We start from the raw sequence: 20989 nt of genomic DNA, 5'->3' as shown, positions 1-20989 counted from the left end.
ACTGTGGGAAATTATAATAAAATTGCAAGTCCTTTTTCCCATTTCCACTTCTTCAATAAAATTAGAGGAATGCTGGTGATTGCAGTAATCTGATTGGGAATTTAAATGCAAAGAAAATCAGAAAATTCTAAATTGTGGTTCCCACAGCAACTATAAAAAGACACTCAACATGACTGCATATTTATATTAAGATATAAAACTTAACAACTTCCCCGGTTATACAAATGCTATATAAAAACAAAGGGGTGGAATTATGGTTGCTATGGGAATCACAACTCTGAACCTACTGACTTTTGGAAGTTTAAATATACTGACATAGAATTTCACACTGAATATTACATAGGTACAGGAACATGCACGGGATTAGAGACAAACATGTGGCAAATGACATGAGATGAAATAATGAAAGAAAATGTCACTCTAGTGCCTAAATGTCTCCTATTTATGGATCAGTCCCTCTTTTTGCAATAATATATTGCCTCTGAAAACAGAGCAAAATATCCCTAGGTTGTGCTTTGTGAAATGATGGTATATAATGCCTATCTTTCCCCTTTAGTTTGATGGCTTAAGTGCTCTTAAATGTAATGGTGGAAGCATGGGCAATGGAAACATAGAGACTTCAGTAGGAATCTTAACTTAGCAATTTACTAGCCAATTAACTTTTCATTCTCTTTTCCTAAAATCAGAGGAACAATTCTTATTTTATAGACATTTTATGAAACTAAAATGGCATAAGATATACAGAACTCCTAGCCAAGACAGGCAGTTAATATGTGGATTCCTACTTTTTAAGACTCAACACATTTCACTAGAAGGCATTTGTTATTTCAGGAATCTATTTTAAATTTTTGAGAATTGCTAGCCACTGCTGGAAATTTAAAAAAAAAATCGCAATACTCATCTTTGAGCTTGTGGAAATAATATTCTACTTATGCAATAAAATAAATAATTCTTGCATAAAGCTTATAATTTACAAAATGTATATGATTACTTAAGAAACATGCAAAAAGAAAAGCTGATTGCTTTCTTTGAGTTATACCTAATTATCATTCTTTTGCAATAAGCAATGGTTAAAAAATTTTAGGAAAACAGATGACAATGGCAATCACATAATTCTTTACATCTTTTGATCCACAACCATATTAAACAACAGTTATATACTTCTTGTATTGGTTCAGCCTTCTGCTTGGCAATTTCTTTTATTTTTTTTTTTCCCTACAGGTCTCAGCAGTTCTGGATTTTCTCATCTCCTGAGTGGAGATAGGTAAGAGGCTTTTTCCCATAACAAGGAGACTGCTTCATTTATTATTATTTATGTTATTATTATTATCTCATTCTCAGTGTAGAAATGCAGGCAGTCTTGTGATCCAATCATAACTTCAATAATGCCTCTGAGATAGTTTTCTCCTCTTCACTTATTACCAGGGCCACAATGTTTTGGACAGAGGTCTCTTGCAGTGATTTAGGAAATCTTACATGTTCATTTGTCATAATGTTTATATCATGTGAAGTCAGAACATGGTGTTACTTACATAATATTTTCGTTAATTAATTTAAATTATTTTTTTCAGTGTTTTAATTATATCAGAAAAGCTTTAAGCCTGTAAAATGGAATTTAGCTGTCTTCTAGAATGCCTACTTTGTTGAAAACTGTATCCCTATGAGAGGGGTCGTATATAACCTTTAAAGAAACTAAGGGTCAGAGGCTAGTAAGATAATATGCCCTAGACCAGAGTTGCTCAAATTTTGACTGCAAATCACAGTAGGAAATGCGTTTTACATTATGACCCAGCACACACAAACACACCCCCACACTTAGACACACACTGACAGAGAGGTTTCACAAAACAACTCACATTTGCTACACATGATATACTCTGATCTATTCTAGTCTTTTAAAAAAATTCTAGTTACAATCCACTAAATTGATTTCATGACCTACTAAAGGCTTTCTGTTAGTAGTTTAATAAAACCTAAAGCACATTGTCAAAAAATGGCAGAACGTTGATAGTAAACAAAGTTCTCTGAATAACATCTGTCTATCTATCTGTCTGTCTATCTAATTTCTCTATCTGGTAGATATACGACCTTGAGCAAGTTCTTATTTTTTTCTGTGTCTCAGTTTATTTTTAATCTGGAAAATAGGAAAAATATTAATACCATCTCATAAACTGCAAATGAGTGTATGTAAAAATCTTTGAACAGTGCCTGGCATAGTAAACACTATGCAGAGTAGTTCTTAGCTCTTACTGTTATTAACAAGCACTGAATGCTCACAATGTGGCCTATGATTGCCAGAGGAGCTAAAATGGAATGAAATAAATTCTGCCCTAAGGAGCTGACAGTATATTATGGAGTAAAGATAGGAAAGTAAATAATTTTGACATATGGTATGAGTTTTATGATAGATGTAGGATCAGTTTACCGTGGTGACAGCTACCTCCCCAAAAGCCACACAAATACACCTGGTTGCTTAGATTCTTTTTGGAGATTCCCTAATCCTCAAGTCTTCAAGGAGGAGTGCTTATGAGTTCACGCATTAGTTAAGGTTTCTCCTTTCTGCTGTTTCTTCAGTGCCACATTGCTGCTCTGGCTTCTACTTATGCAAGTGCCATCATTCTCCTCCAAACACCGTCCTATACTTATCGCTTCATTCTGAGCAATCTCCATCTGCCACTGCTCCCGCCCTGATGCTCAGCTCAGTAACTGTTCCATTCAAGCTGAGGGGCAGCCTGAACAACCATGCTGCTGATCCCTGCGGTTCACCCCACCTCCTGCTGCTTTTGGAGGGTCGGGCCGTCTTTCTGAAGTGACTCCCTTTGTATCTTACCAAGGACCCATACCAGGATTACTTGAGCATTGAGTCATTCCAGAAGTTTGTGTCTAGCACTTTTCAGTTTTCTCCAAAGCTGTTTCCTTCCAAGGTGGTGATGTGCCTTTGAGTTTTACCCAGAACACTTGATTCTTCCTGATTCTCAGCTTCTGGTGCTAGGAGGGCTAATCATGCCAGATTCTGAACTCCCTTATGACAAATCCCTTTTCAGAGACTCGATAGCGCCCCCAGGCAATTTGGCTTCTGAATGACTCCTTCACTTTTCCAGGCATTCATGAACATATCTGAATCCCAAGTGTGATCTCTTGTGAGTTACTTTCCAAAAGGACTTTTAGACCTATTGGTATGCTGGCAAATGTTTAACAACCAGCAATCTTGGGGTAGGGGAGCACGATTTGTATCATTCCATGGTGTAAATACTCCCAGCAGGGCCAATTTCAGGGTACCAGTGTATACGTGAAATTGGGAAGTGATGCCTCCATTTGGCTCTCTTGAATCAATATGAGCTAGCTCCTGCACACCACTGCTTACGCTCTGTGCCAAACCATGAACGTGAACAGATATCTGGGTGATTGAGGTATTGCATTACTCCGTGGACCAAACATATCCAAGTCTAAGCCAGGTCACTCTGTTACACACATACACATACACACACACTGACAGGCACACACATAAGGACATGTGGTGGTAAGTAAGAAATAAATCACTGACACAGAAAATGTTAGATTTTTCCTCTGCTGTACTCCGAGGGCACCTTGGTTGTCTATTACGATTCTTTGTACTATATCACACTCATTTGTTTCCACATATTACCCAATTGGATTTTCTTTTTATTTTTCAGCAGTTTTACTGAGATATAATTCACATACTATATAATTCTCCCATTTAAAGTGTATAATTTAATGGCTTTAGTACATTCACAGAGTTGTACAACCATCACCACAGTCAATTTAGGAACATTTTTATCACCTCAAAAAGAAACCACATACCCATTCGCAGTTATTCCATATTCCCACTCACCCCTTTCCTCCTCAGTCCTACTCAGTCATTAATCTAATTTTGGTCCCTGTAGATTTGCCTATTCTGGACATTTCATATAAATGGGATCGTGTAATACGTGGTTTTGTGTGATAAGCTTCTTTCACTAAGCATAATATTTTCAAGATTCTCCCATGCTTTGGCATATTTCAATGCTTCATTTTATTTTAATACTGAATAAGATTCTGTTGTGTGGATAGATCACATTTGATTCGTCATTCACCAGTTGATGACAATTTAGTTATTTCCACTTTTTGCTGTTATGAATAATGCTGCTGTGAACATTTGTGTTAATTTTTGTGTGGACATATATTTCCATTTCTTTTGGGTATTTACCCAGGAATGGAATTACTGAATCATATGGTAGCTCTATGTTTAAGAAATTACCAAACAATATTTTAAAGCATCTGCAACATTACATTCCCGTCTGCAATGTATGAAGTTTCCAATTTCTCCATAATCTTACTACCACTTGTTATTATCTTTTTTTGGTTATAGGCAGCCTAGTGAGTATGAAGTAGTATCTTATCATATTTCCTTCATGATTAATAATGTTGAATGTCTTTTCATTTGCCTACTTGTATTTCTTCTTTGGAGAAATGTCTATTTAGATCTTTTGCTTATTTTTAAAATTTATTTATTTATCTTTTTGTGATTAAATGTGAGTTCTTTATATATTCTGGAAACAAATCCCTTATCAGATATATAATTTGCACATATTTTCTTGATTCTGTGGGTTTTCCTTTCAGTTTTTTATAATGTCACTTTCAACCACCAGCATGTTTTATTTTAATGATGTCTAATTCATCTGTTTTTTTCTTTTGTTGCTTATATTTTTGGTAGCATACTTAAAAAAGCTTTACCAGACCCCAAATCTTGAATATTTGCTTTTATGTTTTCTTATAAAATGTTTATAGTTTTACCTCTTACATTTAGCTCTGTGATCCATTTTGTGTCTATCCAGTTTTTGTGCATCAGGCAAGGAAGAGTGTGTTTCCGTAACACCAGGGCTTCCATGGTAAAAGTCCAGGATAAAGAATTGGCATTTGGCCTTAATCTTAAAGAAAATGAAGCACAGTCTCCACTCTGTATGCAAATTAACCAATGATTTTCCACTAAAAATTAAAAAAAAAAAGACATCACCCGTTGTGGAATTTATTTTGGTGATTACACATTTTCTTTCTTTGAGTAGCTATCAATTAAAATTCTAATGCCATCAAAGCTTCATTTTTCTCATGTCTCACTAACAGACCTTACTTGCTTAATGGACTGAGAACTGAAGAAGTATTTTTACTTTTTTGACAAGTAATTAAATTTCTAACAATATTCTGGATCAAACAGTTTACACTGAATTAGTAATCTGATTTTTAGCTGCAATTATATGTGTAAACAGTTTCCTTTTCTCCCAAAGGTTGTAAGTATCTTTATAAAAATAGATGGAAGGAAAGTGGTAAGGGGAGTGTAACCTCCCCATAACTCCAAAAAAATAAAAAAAGAAATCTATTGAAGTTAAAATTAAAAGGAGGTGTTTGATATGATAAATAATGATGAGATAATGGGTTTCTGTGGGATATGGAAATAGAATCCACAATGAGAATGAGGACCTCAGTTAAGAGCTGGTAGGTGGATCGACTATGAACTGAAAGTTTGCCTTCTCTACTTTTTCACAAGCATTACTGGCATTTGGCAAGACTATCTGTAAGTCTTCTCGAGTGCATGTATTTTTCAGAAGTGACAGGTCATCCGGTAGCCTAAAGGTAATACTGAATAGCCTAAATTGTAGGCAAATCATATGTATATATTTCTCTAAATAGTTCTATGTGAATCTTCTAGGCCAGGTGATGATAAGATGCTACCAGAAGAGAAGTCTGTCCTCTGTTTAAAACATAGATGTTGCTTCTAGGCACAGGCTTTTTAAAAGGGCTGTGTTGAGCATAGCAGGCTGTTTATGCTGGAGAGGAAGGAGGCTGACCATAAACATATAGCTCATAAGTTGATTAAATACTACAGCATTGCTGTGTTGTAAGTTATTAAGGGGCAGTGGCACAGAGACCCTCATCATCACTAATGAGGATTCCAGCCTGACTGATTTGACCTGATCATTAGGAGATGATAATAGATATATCCCGTAAATTACTGGATGACTTTGATGATTGCTCAGTAGCATGCAGACTAAAAGCAGAGCCCAGCATGGATTTTATCATTTATCTAATCTATTTTAGACCAAAATGTACCAGAGAGAATATAAAAGACGTTAAACTATTTAGAGTTACTAAGCTATAAATATTTGGCAAATACAATTTTTATAGCTTTAAGCTACCTTTTCCTTTTAACTTCTAAAATTATTTTTTGTAATCTTTTTTTTCTCATATATTGTAACTTTAACACACAATGCTAAAAAAAAAAAGGTTAGGAACGGTCAGTTTAGTAAGTTTCTACCTTGGAATATCCTATAATTAAATCAGAACACAACTTCAGAAGAGATAACTAAATCTTTAAAGGGGGAAAATACATGGATTTTTAAATTTAGAGAATGTGTTGGTCTACTGCATTGATTTTTATCCTCATCTCAATTAAATTAGTCCTCTATGTCACCATTTATCATCTCAGAAGTTTGCTCCTATAGTATAGCCATATGAGTTATTCCTAAAAAGCATGTCAGAATAATTCACACTTGCTTCTTCTTTAGTAATTTCCTCTATTAAGTTAGCAAGTCTCATAAAAATTCTAATCTATTGTATCTTTTTTCTGCATGGAGTATTAAGATAGTGTATTAAATACAATGTAGGAATTTAGTTGCACGAAGTTTTACCTTGACTTTTTAAAAGATTTGTTTACTGACATATGATATACATAATAAAAGTACATAGATCATAAGCTCAATAAATTATCGTAAAGTGAATACAGCATCACTTCCAGGTCAAAAAATGAGATTATTACTGGAATCTAGAGTCATTTTGGTGATCCATTTCAATCACAACCTTTTTCATCCTTGCCCAAGGAAACCACTGTCTCAACTTCTAGAACTATAGTTTAATTTTGTCTGTTTATGAACTTTATACAAATGGAATCATACAGTACTATGCATCCTTTGTATTGGATTTCTTTCATTCGATGATATATTTGTAAAACTCATTTGTGGTTTTGTGTCTAGATGTAGTTAGTTCATTTTAATTCCTGTAGGGTATTCCATTATGTGAATATAGTACACTTTATACTTTGATGTGAGATGTTTCCAGTTTTGAATATTCTCGAATATTTTGGTGCACATGCATGCACCTTTCTTTGGGTGTGTACCTAGCAGTGGGATTGTTGGGTCATGGTGTGTGCATATGTTCAGCTTTACCAATATTGCTAAACTGTTTTCCAAAGGTGTTATATCAGTTTATACTTCCTTCAGCTGTGACTTTTTCATTGATTTAATATATAACATTAGCAGTTTAAAATTAAAGTGTTATTAACTCATCTTTAAAATTAATCTGCTATTTTCATAATAACTCTTTAGACAGGAAATATTTATAGGTTAAAAAAGCTAAAATTTTGAAATAACATGCACTTGAGAATCCCAAGTAGATGGATAAAAAGTTGAATTTATGATTCTTTCCCTCTGATCTTGAAAGTCATTTGAGGCCTCGTATGGCTGGAGATCTGTAGATCCCTCTATCTCTCTAATGTCTTTAGACTCCATTTCCCTTAGTTGAAAGGTTATTGGTAATAATCATTATCTCATAGGATTATTGAGACAAATAAATGAGGCAAGGCATCAGAAGCTTGACACATAGTAATAATGCTCAATAGATAAGTTATTATTTATCAATAACATTTGAACTTAGGTCTTTACATCTGGTTTTGATACCTAAACTCTATTAGTCTAGAATAACCAATTTAAGTTATATGATGGTGGGAAAATGAAAAACAGAAACATCCCCTAAGCTCCTGGGTATAGGGGATATTTAATATGGTTACCTGGAAAGTATCACCATGGAGTTCATCTCATTCCTTAACTAGGAAGTGATTCTCTTCACCGAAGCAAGCGGGTTCTTTCTCCCTCTCTCTTTTGTCTCTGTCAGGGTTGCATTATGACTTTTGTGGGTTTGAGGCACTTCTGCCTTCATGGTTCTCTTCCTCCATTAAAAAAATTAATTAATAAATAAAAAGAACGTGACAATGTCAGCATAAAGATAAATACATTAATATTATATAGAGCCACATTTTCTTCAAAGTAAAAGTTTAGGGGCCGGCCCCATGGCCAAGTGGTTAAGCTCACGTGCTCCACTTTGGCAGCCCAGGGTTTCCCGATTTGGATCCTGGGCGCCGACATGGCACCGCTTATCAGGCCATGCTGAGGCAGCGTCCCACATGCCACAACTAGAAGGACCCACAACTAAAATATACAACTATGTACCGGGGGGCTTTGGGGAGAAAAAGGGAAAATAAAATCTTTTAAAAAAAAAGTTTATTTTTTCTCCTGATTTTAAAAGAAGTTAAAACATTTTCTTGGAGTTCTAAATGTATTGTAGGCTTTAGGCACTGCGCCTTTTGTGCCTAACGTAAGAAGATTCTGCTCTTTCTCTTCTTCTTCCTTTCTCTCCCTGTCTCTCTCTTGCTTAGAATTCTCAGGTTAAAATGCAATAAGACTTCACAAGCAGCCATTCTGCTTATAAATAAACAGGCATCCAGCATTTTACAGTGCATATTAGACAGAAAAAACTCACTTAAAGAACTAAATATACACCATGGGAGCACAGACGAGGGGCTCCTAATCGAGGGGCAAACTACTTGAGTTTTAGAATACCAGGAAAAATTACATCGACTGGGCACACAAAATAAAGTAAATTCTCAAAAGATGATGAAACTAGATAAGCCACAGAATGATAAATTTGTATGAATGCACATGCACATACCAGTCCCTATTCTTCTGAGGCTCTATTGCATTCACTAATATTTCTGTAATCCTTTTCTACTTGATATTTTAAAATCCAATGAAATATTAATCAATGAACTCTGAATGGCTGCTGATATAATTTTCTGATTTCTTCACAATAATCACGAATAGTGAACTCCCATGGTCCCTGTTTAAACTGATCCTGAGCCACTCCTCTTTGCTCTGACCTCTTAAAATGTTGAGCTTAATGGGCCGTTTGCACCATTTTTGTCAGGACGAGAATACTCCATGCTCTTCTTTAATATTACTCATAAAGCAAATCCCAGTTAATTAATCCTGACAGAATTCCTAAGAGGAAGGTAGATGACATGTTAATTCCAAATTTAAGTGCCTCTACAATTTTTAGTCCTGGACCATGTTTCTGTAGAAGTCTTTTGCTTACTTAAATATTTTCCTCATAATTATTTTTTGTGTTAGTAAGGTTTCTGATCCACATTGCTTCATTAAAATAAATGATTTGATGAACAAAGCAGCTTAAGATTCATATTCTGTGCTAATTAACAGATTCTTCTAATTGTTAGAAGGCTCCTGATGTCTTCCTAATTCTTTCAACTCATTACTTTCTTACTGAAGTTACAGTTCTTAAAGGAATAGTAACAGATACCACGAAACTTCCTTTCTACATATACACTCTGCCTCAAAATACATTAATTTGTGAAAGCAGGCCAATAATTTAAAATCTGTTAATTGATGTGCTTTCCTTCCAAAACCAAGTGAAATATCTTTCCTATTTTCCATTTCTACTTTCCCATCTGGGATACTAAAATGCATTTTTAAAAGATTACTTTTAGTTGAAAATAATGTAGCAAAACATACATTAAAGTTGCTATATGCTTCCACTTGAATATATTTGAGTTGGATAAGTAGATCAGGTCTCAATTCTCTGGATTTCTACTACTACAGGGAGGAACATGGGGGAGGGATCTAATTTTACTTTGAACATGTTCATTCCTCTATATAATTACTAAAAAATAGAGTTTATAACATGGCAGTTTATGCTTGGATTATTATGAAGTGATGTTTTTGGCAGCTGTGTAGATGGATTCTCTGCCTGTAAGGGCTGGTGATTGAACACAGACAAATTTGATTCAGACAAAGGTGATGAACATTTTGAAAAATACAATCGTAACTATATAAATAAAAAGCAAAGTACATATCAAAAATACCATCCAAAGTAAGTGTAGTTTGGTGAGAGAAGAGGAAAAGGAAAGTAAATGACTGATAATGATAAATATTTATTTATTGCTCTTTGAAGATGACTTGAGAACACAACCTATACAAAGGTTGTTATTTATTTGGCTGACAGACATTAAGCAACTTATGGAATTTACTTAAAGCGTTGTATATATGCTAATTTCAAGAAGAAGACATTTAAGTCTCAACATATGCCAATTAATCCTGAATATAAGCTGCCAAAAAATTAGCCTTCCTGTGCTTTATTATGTGAAGAATAATGATAATTTAGGCTACCACTTCACAGCTTATAAAAGGGTTTCACATATGTTATCTCGTTGGATATGCTCAACAATCCTGAGAAATAGACATCCTTGACTCTATATTACAAATGGAAAAACAAGAGCAATTAAGTGACTGGCCCAATAAAACACAGAGAATAAATTCTAAACGAGAAATAAAAGACAAAAGTTCTATGATGCACAAACAAATTACTACGAGATTTTTTTTTAGTTGACAAATCAGTCAATGAAGGGTGAGAGAAGGATAAAAAAAGATTTCAGTGATCCACGTTTCTTAAAACATACTGCAATTTCATAAAACGAATTAGCTCTAAGCTTCACAGCAGCCATTGGAAAGAGAAAACAACTGATCTGAGAACTTACTAGATAAAGTATGTCGCCTTCTCTATAGAAACAAATATTTTGTTGGTCTTGAGATCTGAAAGAAATTATCATAGAGTCTTCGTATAAGGAGCATCATGTAGTCAAATATGTGATATCCTTGACTGGGGAAGAAAAGAATAATTCACAAAATTTCTTTATATATTGAATTCTCATATCCCACTGGAATGCCTGTTTAAAACTGATCCTTGTGTACGTCCATTATCAGCTCCCGTGTAAAAAATAAGATAATGAAAATTTAGAAAGCATTGTGAGGTAAGTGTGTAACTTTCAGTTGAACCTCCACAACCTGGAATTATACCATGGTGAATCTTGAGAAATTGGTCTCAATCTTATCCCTGGCTTAGACTTTCTCTCTCAGATATCAGCAATCTCAGCAAAACTTATGACATTAGCTAATACCTTCATTCTGACTGTGCAAGTGCCTCTCTCAACTTGAGGAAGTTCTCCCTTATCCCAGGGTCTTTATGCCCTGATACCGTCTCCTGCTTACCCTCAGCCTCCTTCCCCAAAGCTTACGCATCACTGGGGACATCTTACTCAGGCCTACAGCCTCTAAGGGCTGGTTTGTGTTTAGAACCTGCATCCTCTATCCCTCTGTCAGAAACTTTTTGTCTCAGTAACTAATTGTAGGGTCTTATGAACTCTTTTGCACATCTTAACTGCAGTAAATAAATTTCTAATTGCTATTTTCACTGCAGGTCAGAGGCTGTAAAACTCATATGCCTGTAGGTACCAGGCAAGTAATATAAATAAAGAATTAGGCAAGATATCTGGAAATACAGTGGTGGAATTATAGCAAATATGAGATCAGAAGTCCTTCCTTGAAGAGTGCATGCTCCATCTGGAAGGAGGAATAGTTACCACCCCATTTCAATCAGTTGTTGCCATGTGGGACTTTGGGTATGATTTGGCTGGCATGCTGGCAGCTTGTTATGTCATGTAAACTATACCTTTATGCTCGGAGGCTTTCCCAGCAACTTCACATAAAATACTACTGATTCAGTACAAATTTTGTATCTTTTAAATCTACTGTATCAAGCAATAATCTAATGAGCTTTAATAATAGAAAATGAACACTTAATTGAAGAAATAAGACTTTGGCCTGTTTAGGGAGCATGTCATTTGATCACTAAAAATGCAAATATCTACTCAAGTGAGTAGTTGTAAGGATTATGGAGGTGATATATGTGAAATTGTTTTACAAATGAAAAATTAAAATATATTTGCAATGTTATTGAATTTGAATAAATGCTTATAATTATTATTCAAAGACTTTTCAAACCTTTGAGTCGTCCAAGTTATGTTGACTTGTAATATTTAGTGGAACAGAAAACTCCCAATAATTTTGGATAAGGTTTTACTATCTTTAATACTTTTGCTTCCCTTAAAAATACAATTTTTATTTCTTTACAAATTTCCTTCAAACTGTTTTATCTTAAATACAGCAGGATGTAAGCCTGGTCCCTGTGTTATTTGCCTACATATTGAATTTAGTGATTATTCTTAGATATCTAAAAATTATTTGATTCTTTCTCATAAGATCCTAATAGATTCTGTGTTCAGGCTATTTCCTTCTTGGCTTAAAAATATATATATTCTTTCTTAGTACTATCTGGAATATATTCCTGGGAACTAATCTAATAGTCATGTTACTCAAAGATACACATGTAAAAAGTAAAAGAACAGGAAGCATATGCATTATATTTTTAAAAGGATTATCTGTAGCAATTCAATTTCATTCTATTTTAAGTCACTATAGTATAGAGAGTTATCTACATCAAATTATTTCTCTTTACATTTCTCTGAGAGGCTGGTGAATGAAATTTAAGATGATCCTTGCTTAAATTTTCACTGCTGTAATTTTGTTTGTTTGTTTTTTTGCTGAGGAAGATTAGTCCTGAGCTAACTAACATCTGTGCCAGTATTCCTCCACTGTGTATTGTGGATCACCACCACAGCATGGCTGACAAGTGGTATATGTCCATGCCTGGGATCTGAATTGATGAACCCAGGCCACCAAAGCAGAGCACGCAGAACTTAACCACTGGGCTACAGGCTTGGCCCCTCCACTGCTCTAATTTTTAATTGCTGTTGTTGACTTGTACAGTGCTATCTGAAACCTTTATTGTGATTCTCTTTCTACAGATAATATGTGCTAGTATCCAATCATACATTTAGCTCCGTGACTTTGAGTACTAGAAAATAGGACTTTCTGAAGAAATACTTAAAATATAGACGCATTTCTTTAGTCAGTTAAGTATTCATCCATATATGCCTGGATATAAAGAGAGGTTTTTCTCTCTGTGGTTGATTGTTACTTGGGCACTCCTCTGAGTATTCATGCTTTTTATGATCCCTTCCCCTTAATGCTGGGCTGGCCCTGTGATGTGCTTCAACCAATAAAATGTGGCAAAAGCAACGATTTGCCATTTCCATGCCTGAGCCTTGAGAAAACCTGGTAATGCTTATTTTTGTGCTCTGAGGGTAGCTAGCTGCTATGTAAGAGGTCTGACTGACTTAAGACCACTATATAATGAAGGAGTCCAAACTGACCATATGCAGGAGAACTGAGGAACCTAGCCAATAGTGAAAACTGAAGCCTGAGACATATGGCCCAAGTTGAGCAGTCCCAGCCAACCCCCAGCCATTGGAGCCATCACAGAAATGCCACCTGGGGCAAAGACAGGCTTTCCCCAGGAATCCTGCCCAAGTTGCAAGTGTGAACATATTAGCCAAAGGGGTTGTTGTTTTAAGTCTTTGTGTTTTGGGGTAATTTGTTATGCAAAACTAGATTATCCAAATACCTCCCTAAAATTATCCACCAGAAAAGTAATTTGCCCTGTATCAGAGTACTTAAAAAATCTCTAATATTATAGTTCGGAGACTTTCTTAGTTATTTTATTTTCAACAATACTATTTGAAGGAGACCCTTTAGCCAAAATGCTCTCAGTCAATGCTATGACAAGCTTTAAAGCTTCGATTGTATGCTGAACCTTGGTGTGATTATAAAAGTACCACCCTTAGTCTCTGGTGAGTGGGGCCCCTGCCTTTACTGCAATGCTTCTTGCTTTGTTTTCACTGTTTGCCTTTTGCCAAATCCGGGGAATATCCAAGACATCTAGTGTTCCTGGAGCTTGTCTGTTTTGACCATCCTATTGGAGCTAGTAGGTTTTGAATCTCTCTTCCTCTTTCTGTCTCTGTCTCTGTCTGTCATTCTCTCTCTGGCTCTTTCTATCCATAATAATATCCCCACACTTTTTTATAGGGTGGCTATCTCTGTGATAATAGATAGTGGGCACACCTATTGTGGGGGCACTGCAGATGAGCTCTAGAAATTTCATTCATATCATCACCTGGACAAAACGTATGATTCTGCCCAACACTGAGGACTTGGTTTTGTTATTAAGATTACCTTGAGCCCAATGTTTTGAAAATCTTGATAATTTTTTTTGGTTCTAATAATTTTCTTTTTACTAAACTAAAATTTAAAATAAGATTTAAACTCATGTTCAGTTTACTGATGACTTACTGATGCATCATGCCTTGACTAAAAATGATGAAAGGAATTGGAAAACAGGGAAAAATCTGTTTTGTTGCTGGAAATTTTGCAAGGACATCTTCTTCTAATCATTTATCAGCTTTAGAGTGTGAATAAGACAGAATTCAAGGATGACGCTAAGGGCCCACTAACAATTTCTCTTTCTTGAGGTAATGGTACAATGTTGAGGGACATTCATAAGGGGAATTTGGCAGATACCTGTAAATATCTTAATTCCATGTGACAAAAAAAATATAGGTCAATCTAGCCTTTGGGATAACGACACCCCAAATAGTTTGTTTTGTGAGATCCCAGGGCACTGTTTTTCAACACTTACTACCAGAGTCACTTGCAACAAAAGCTCTTGATTATGAATATTTTCCCGTTCCACCCAGTTATTCTGATTCAGAAGCTCTGGAAGAGGGAGAGAGGAGGGAGAGAATATCATATAAAGCAGAATTTTAATAAGTATTAATTAAATATGATGATGAGAAGGGCCAGGTTTTATTGATAAAGGAACAATATAAATGTAACTTTTAGGAGAAAGAAGCATTGATTAATACAGTAATGGAGAATTGGAGGAATCTACTCTCAGAGATAAAAGCAGAGAACAGAATACCAGTGCAGCTATTCTAAATAAAAGGAAATTTGTCAGAAACAACAGTAGTGGAAACTATAAACACAGCTAAGTCCATGGCACATCAAATTTTACAAAAGAAATAAAGATTTTCTTTTTTTCCCTAAGGAAAACTAACCCTGAGCTAACATCCGCCACCAATCCTCCTCTTTTTGCTGAGGAAGATTGTTGCTGAGCTAACGTCTGTGCCCATCTTCCTCTACTTTGTTTGTGGAATGCTTGCCATAGCATGGCTTGATGAACAATGTGTAGGTCCATGCCTAGGACCCGAACCAGTGAGCCCCGGGCCACCAAAGCAGAGTGTGTGAACTTAACCACTACACCACCGGGCTCGCCCCAAGATTGGCATTTTCAAAATAAGATAGTAAGGTTGAATTTATTGAGAGATATCTGAATTCTGTACCCTACAACTTGGAAATACACCTTGTAATTTATTTATCTTTTTTACTCTGTGCACATTTACCCTAATGATGCAGCAATGGTAGATAGAACTGTGGCAGCTTAAATATTAGCAAATGAAAATATCCATAATCTGAGAAGTCAGTTAAGATTCTGCTCGCTTTTCCAACAAAGAAGCTGTGTGAGGCCAGATTTTCTTCATATACCTCAACCAAAACTTATCATAATAGATTAAAAGCAGAAGCAGATATGAGAACCTACCTGTCTTCTATTAAATTTGACGTTAAAAAGATTCATATAAATGAAAAACAGTGCTATTCTTACTATGTTTTTTTGTCTTGGAAAATATAAGGTTGTTTTTGAGAAAAATGTGTTATATTAACACACTCTGGGTTTATTATTGTTATTTTTCTCAGTTTTACTTTCTAATTCAGTAAGTATTGATAGATATAACCCGTATAAATTAAAGCTCTTTAAGGTCTTCTATGATTTTTAAGAGTATAAAGAGGTCCTGAGACCAGATATTTGTGAACTAGAAAACATAAATTATATGGACCTCATTCTGTATCTACAATGTAATAAGACTACTGATTAGTTAAAAAGTACATTCAAAAAAGAAGAATCAACCTACTTTGAAGTTAAAAATGGTCGTATTCCCCTAATCAACTTTTGGATGAAATTGGATATAAAAGTTCAGGGCTCAATATGCTTTAGAAATAGCAATAATAAATGCCCTGCATATATAAATACTCTTGAGATATGCCCAATGAGGGGGTTCAGAGGGAGCTTCAGAGCCTTAAGTATTGTCATTATTAATTATATAATGCACATAAATGAAATAAAGAGTGAAATAAAAAAGGAAGATGAATGGAAAAAAAAACCCCAAGAAAAACAAGGGTAGTAATACAAATGAAAGTAGAACTTAATGATTTATAAATCAGAAAAAAATACAGATACATAGAAATATGTTTGTCTTAGAAAAAAGACAAAATTCTAGCAAACATATTCAAGAAATGAGAAGGAAAGCATCAGTACAGATGGAAAGAAAGGCTGCTTCTTCAGACTCTTGCCTGGTGTTCTGTTCTAGCTCTGCTGGTCCACCTGGCTAGACTTTCAGCAACTCACTAGCATAGCTGATGTCTGTTTCAAATCATCAATTGCATAACTCATAGTAAGTGTAAACTAAAGTTTTGATTTGTTTGTTTTTATTAGGGTAAAAATAAACTGGCCTTAGGGAGGATGTGACAGAGGTGACGTGACTTTCTTTATGCACTTTTGGTGCCCCATCCTAGGGCCCAGATACCTCTTGCCCCTCTTCGCTCTTAACCCTCATCATCTCTTCAGACTTTTCTTTCATGTGAGGATTTAAAAATATTAAAACCTGGTTAAGTAGATTGTCCATCCAGAGGTATTAAAATTTCAACAGGAATAAACCACTATGCTAGAAAGATGATGCTTGGAATGTAAATGCAAAGCTTTGCCCAGAGTATATACCTTAAACATGGATTGATTAAATTTTTTGAAGGATAAAATTTTAATTCACACTATTATGATTTTTTGTTTTTACTTTGGGGAGAGGGGAGTATTCAGAGTCTTCAGCACTTCTTCTGTTTACATCAGTCGTATTTTCTGCCTAGACTTACTCCCTGTTCTGAGGTAGAATAAGAGGAGGAATAAGTCCTTCAAAATGGCCTCTAGATTCGTCTTTAATTTCTTTGTGTTTGGTTCATTGTGCTGGATATTTCCTATTTGTCCCTCTACTTTCTCTGCCTTTCTTTCTGCTCAGGAGGATGATCTTTATAGACAGCATTAAGGAGCCCCCTTGCCCTTTGACATCTAGTTGGATATGGCCAGTGGAAGCACCTACATGCATTGGGGGATGGGAAAAATGCGTGATCATATTTACTCCTCTGATCTCCTCTTTGTCAGGTTGCTATGGCCTGGCTCCATTGCTCTATGGAAGGTCAGAGCCCCTGTCAAGAAACCTCCTCCTTCTCCCTTATAGCTACTCGTTCTGGGTTCCAGCAACTACTTCCCCTCTGGTCCCTTTTTGGCAAATAAGTGGTAAAGACTCCCTAATGTGGTTAGCCCTGGGGAAGTGCACCTTCTCTTGTTGCTTTCTTTTTTAATACTCTCCCTAAGTTTGTAAAAAGTCCCTTTGTTAAACTCTTCTCAGTTAACCTGTTTGAATGTGTCACTCTTTTTCTATGAAGACCATAGCTAAAATATCGAATATCAGATTTCTCAACTAGAGTGCATGTTCTTTAATTCTTTAACAAGAATTATATAACAGCAGCAGCAGCAGCAATTGCGTTAGCTAATATTTATTGAATCAATGTTTGAGACTATTTTAAGAGCTTGACTTGCATTAATTAATTTGACTCATAATTTTCTTTTAAACTTAGGTATTATTATTATTAAAGCCATTTTGTAAAAGTGAAAACTGAAGCACAGAGAGATTAAGCTATAGCTAGTAAGTGGTGGCATCCTCCTCATACTTCATACGTTCTCACCCCTCATTTTGGCATCTCTACAGCTATGCTCCTATACTTGTCTTTTAGCATTGGTAATCATGCATTCTAGACTAGTTTCTCATTGACATTTTACTTTTTAAACACTTTAGCTGATTGTTTACAGCGAAGTAAATTATATACCTTTGTAAGACTTCACACAAATACATTTATACATTATTAAAAGTATACATTATTTGGCCTGACTTCTTCCTGTGTTATTTGTTGCTTTAGAAAATGTGGACAACAAGACTATTATCTTGTGATCTGTTGTTCTACCAAAGTGCCTCTTCCCTCCATGCACTAGATCTCAGTTCATCAAGGAATATCCCAGTGCCTTGCTTTGTCCCACTTGTATGCATAAACCTGTGCTAACTGCGAAGGGACGGCCTGAAAAAAGATCAACCAAGCAAGATAATCTATAAAGGGCACATATGTGTATACATATATATGTATTTTTTTATCACAGATATTACTTTACTATTCAAAATGGACATTTTTCTATAAAGTAAAATCAATCTAATTAACTCACCTAAACTTTTTAAAGTTATCACAAATAATTTATTTATTTCTGAAAAAAGTTCTCCTTTTGTCCATCAACTTATCATCTTTATATCTTATTTACTTTACTAATGTATTATAGAGGAGTGGGTTATGACAAGGACTTAAATTCCTCCTGTCACATTTTAGGTAAGAGTCAAAAGCAATGTGTTACTCACTCATGAACCACCCGGATATCCCTTCAAAAGTAAAGTCATAAATGCAAATTAAACACAAATAACCCAAGGAAGATCCCACAGAATGCATATACAATAATTAAAAAGAAAAGGAGTAACAAAAAATAAAAGTTGATACCATGTAAGTATCAATGATGAAAGGGAGGACTAATGTTGATGATGTCTAAGCTTTAAAACACTTGCTTCCACTCTCAACACCAAGAGAGGGGCTGCAGCGCTGCAGGATTTATTGCAGGTGGGAGGCAGGTATAACACCACAGCAGGGCCCAAATTGTAGGCAGTCTTGCTCCTCTTAAATCCCATCACATGGGTTGCTACCTTTTTACTAAGGGTAGTTCTGCTTTCAGCCTCTTCTTGAAGTCATGTGACTTTTACCCTGAGTACTCTTTCTCATCATAGAAGGACTCAAGAGACTGACATCATAAAATATTCGTGCTAGCAAATGTCTTGGAGATCCTTTATATCCTCTGTACATAGCTGAGAATGTTGAAACTCGGAGAGACTGAATATCTTTCCAAGGTCATACTAATCCTTGGTGGCAGAACTGAATCATTTGACTTGAAATTTAGTCTTTTTCCCCCTATTACATCTACTTAGAAGCAATAGGTTCACTCTCTGAGAATTTCTGTGATCACACATTATTTATAGTCTACCCAGACTACAAAATTTGCAGGGAAATGTGTCTTATTAGTAATATATTCTCCAGCCTTGCCAATTCTATACTTTTACTTTCTCTGCTGTATCCATTCTGCCTCCCCACGCTCTGGCTTGCTAGATCCTATTCCATATGGGATACTTGGCTTTTTGGCCCCAGACTCATCAACCTTAACTATTTCTTTCATAGATCTCATATTAGTCTTTTTGACTATATCATTCTCATAAGTTCTTGGTAGACATTTCTAGAACAGAGTATGGTTGGATATTAACCAAGATTTCAGTGGTAGTGGGACTGGCCTATATTCCCTCTGATTGGTGGTAGAGTGCTTTATTGAAATAGTTGCTGGTCGTAAATACATCTTGGAAGATTTCCAATGAAATTTTTAATTGGGAAAAGGCTTACATTAGATAAACCAACTGTGCCATTTTGCAATGTTAAAGTTCCATGGTGTATAAGCATGGTTTGGAATTTTCTGCAAGATATTAAAATCTGATTGATCATTATTCAAAAGTGTGTTCATGTTATAACCAGATAGAGGCACACGTAAGTGGAGGAGATCAGATTATGTGAATCAACTAATGACTGTCAGTCTGTTCCTGTGTATCCAGTTAGAAAGTCCAGGACCAGCCCCAGTGGCCCAGTGGTTAAGTTCAGTGGACTCTGCTTTGGTGGCCTGGGTTTGGTTCCCAGGCTTGGAACTACACCACTTGTCTGTTTGTGGCTATGCTGCAGTGATGGCTCACATACGAAAAGAAGAAGATTGGCAGTGGATGTTAGCTCAGGGAGAATCTTCCTCAGCAAAAACAAAAACAGTTAGAAAGTCCAGCCAGTGAGTATGAGGACAGTTGGGATCTGAGAAGCCTGTTGTGCCCAACGGGCTAATCAATCAGGAAAACAGAGAACTTGCAGACAGTGGGCTCCTGATGTCCAACTCAGAACATCCCTCTAAGTATGCTCCTCTAGCTGGGGGTCTTTGAATAAACTGATGTGTCTTAAAATTGAAGAATTTTCAATATTCTCTCATCGTAAACACCATGTGAACCATGTCCGTAACAAAGTGGAAATCTTTACTCTTTCTATCTTTGATTATGATAAAACTTAAAGATGATGAACAGATAAAAAGTAAGCTGCAAATTTAAAAATGCTGCTAGAAAGGACATTTGGTTTAGTACAACCAAGCCTTTAGGATTTTTCAGAAAGAATAGTTACGGGAGAAGGAAAACCAAAAAATATCTTGATTCTAAAACAAACCCCAGGACTTCTGTTTCTGGTACCTCAGACAAATCCTCCTTGAAATGTTGGATAAAATATCGTTTAAAAAATTGGTTTGAAGGCATTTAAAAGCTAACAAGGGAGTAAAGAAATATATGGAAGACAAAAATCAGGGAGTGGTAAGCCTGTCTTTGGGATCATTTTTCCCTGGAGGGCGTTTGCTGATTTTAAGCTGATTCATGGTTAAGAGTCTGAGAATAACAGCAATGCTTTTGATAACCTTACAAGATTAAGAGGACAAAAATTAGAAAGAATTAAAGTTTTTGAAAGGACAGAAGTTAAATGATTTGTTATTCAGTGTCAGAGGCCGTGCAAAGTACACACACACACACACACACACACACACACACAGAAAAAGCCCCAAAACAAACAGTGGCTTCACCCCCCGTACCCCCTATCCCAGCCCCAAATGGTTGATTGCAAAGTCCAATAGCCATTTTCCAAACAATTGGCACTCAGTAATTGTCTCCACACAGCTCTTAGATCTCATGACTCGAGAATGAACTGTGTTTTAGTAGGACTGGAATACTAACTGACCTGGGACCAGAATAATAATTACACCT

The sequence above is a fragment of the Equus caballus genome, chromosome 23 (genome assembly GCF_041296265.1).
Source record: "Equus caballus isolate H_3958 breed thoroughbred chromosome 23, TB-T2T, whole genome shotgun sequence".
Taxonomy (NCBI): domain Eukaryota; kingdom Metazoa; phylum Chordata; class Mammalia; order Perissodactyla; family Equidae; genus Equus; species Equus caballus.
This window is presented reverse-complemented; position numbering follows the sequence as displayed.